Source organism: Porites lutea, chromosome 11 (assembly GCF_958299795.1).
Source record: "Porites lutea chromosome 11, jaPorLute2.1, whole genome shotgun sequence".
Taxonomy (NCBI): Eukaryota; Metazoa; Cnidaria; class Anthozoa; order Scleractinia; family Poritidae; genus Porites; species Porites lutea.
The window spans coordinates 16015009-16017508 of NC_133211.1; positions in this window are offsets into that span (position 1 = coordinate 16015009).

Below are 2500 nucleotides of genomic sequence, written 5' to 3' on the forward strand. Positions count from 1 at the left end.
TGGCCAATCACATAGGACACAGACAATACTTTGAACCAATCAAAACTCGAAGTAATTACATGTGACTGACGCAAAGCGCGGGAAAATGCATGCAAGCGCGTCACAATTGGCTTTGGTTTTACTTCTGATTGGATGAAAAGGTGGCGCGAATCTTTTAAGCCAATCGCATCGAGTAGAAAGTGCAAAACCAATTACTTTTCGACACTCAAATGAAAACCGCTCTACCCACGCCGTCCGAGTATTTTGGGAAATTGGTAATTTGTCAAACTATGAAGCTCGTGTTGCACCTACCCAGGAGTCTCTTTTACACTTTGCTACGTCAAAAAAGAAGATAGTCGCAGGGAATCTAGACTACGAGTAGTCCCCCATTTTTCCTCATGGATAGTAGAGCGAGCAAAACGAGAGCGCGCGTGAAAATCAACCCACGTCGCCTTTTCTCGCGTGGGTTGATTTTCACGCGCGCTCGCGTTTTGCTCGCTCTACTATCCCTGAGGAAAAATGGGGGACTACTCGTAGTCCACAGGGAATCCCTTCTTAAAGCAGTCCTGTCCTATTCCCTAACCATCACACGCTGTCAGGGGCGAACTCTCCTTATGCTGTAGCCTGCATGGCATGCCCAGAAAGGAGAGGGACAACCGTCTACGCAGGCTAACGTGCTGTGACTCCAACCACTGTGTAGTTGTACCAGTTTCGTTCCGTGATGGAAATCACTGTGGCGTGACCACACTCCTCAGGAACTGCTCGTATTTCAGTACTTTTCAGAATAAAATTAAGCATTAAAACTTCCTCAACTCTGTTCAGATCTGAAAGTTGACAAGACAAACGTAGTTGTATTGCCCCACAAGCAGGAAGACATTAAAACTAGAGCAAAAAAACAACATAAAAAGGTCGCATTAGGGTTAGATCAGAGGAGGTAGGTAATTTGCCCCAACGCGTGGGAGACAGGAAACGAAGAGTGGATGACTATAGGGTCCTATAGCACGTCCTCTTTTGCGGAGATTTTTACGTCACCATTGTATCCCGAAGAAAACAAAATCGTGTAAAATGTTGCAGGATAAGTTGAAGTGTTTTCTCTCTCTTTTTTTTGGATGTTTGTTTGTTTGTTTTTGTTTTTGTTTTTTCGTTTTTTGCTTTTGTCTTGTTGTAAGAATCAGTTGGCTGCTGCTGTACATGACTTAGGAAAAACGTGACGTCAATCTGTTTAATTGGAGGTATTGCGTAACGCTTGTTGTCACGCACCTTACGCCAATGTTGAGGAGACAGGAACGTCACAACGAAGGAACTCTAACAGCTTTAATGTCAACGAAATCGCTCGTACAACAAGATGGATGCGATAATCACACACACAAGGGAAAACCGCCGCGCGCATACAATATAACACAATGCCGCAGGCACTGCCTGTTGGCGCAACCTCTTCTTCCGCGTAAATGAATGCAAACTACCTAAAAGGTTAGAACCGAGACGAAAGATATAGTGTCATAATGGAAAACAAAACCTGATAACAAACAGACTAAGGCCTAACAGTCACTGCAAGTTAAAACTTATCGCTGCAGGATAAAACGTAACGACGCAAAGGCTAAAATCTAACATAGTCATGTAAGTACGAAGGTGGTTTGCGCTGTCTTTGAGGTCTTGGTCCAGGAGTCTCAGGAGAAGAACTGGGACAGGACGGCAGGGCCTGATCTGGGGCTGTCGCACTGGTGCTGGGCTCCCCCTGTAGAACAGGTAGTGAGGGAACGCCAATGGAGGCTTCAACGGTAGTGTCATCACACGTGGACGAAAGGAATTGCTCCTCGTCAGACGGTACCGAGGTAAGCTCAGGCGGCGCGGGAGGAGGTGACTCTGTTAATACTGAGGCAGCAGGCACAGCGGGGGTTACCGGAGAAGGCTCATCATCCTGGTCTTGAGAAGCCGGAGGACCAGAATGATCGGCCACTATAACGGAGGGAGAAGTAGCGTAACACTCGGACAACTTGACTTTGTAGGAGGTGGCCCTCAGTTGTGAACCACTGAACTTCTTAACGAAGCACCAAGGGAAGTCGATGGAAACCACAATATAGCGATCACGCGCGCGAGACTTGTCCTTATCGGAAATGAGGTATACAATGTCGCCAACCTGTAGTGAAGGCGTGTTTGGAACAAGACCGCGGGGGTTCTTAGACTTCTCACTGGGGGCATGGTTAGTGGAACGTTGCTCGTGTTTACCAAGTATGAGGTCGTAATCAGACAACGGCAACTGTTCGTGGGTGAACTGATTGCGTTGAGTCCACAACTCGCGAGATGATAGGCCAGGAAGGCGAAGACGGGAGTTAAGACGGGCAGTGGCGAGAGCAAGACCAACTGCACTTACTGGTCTGCCACCGGGCTCTTGTCTGATGAGCTCTTCCTCAAGTTCACGGACAGCCTTCTCAGCGACTGGGTTCTTGTTTTTGTTCTTAACGCGACCGACATCGATTGTTACGTTCAGGTGGTTGAGAGAGTCATTGTTGGCCATGGACTG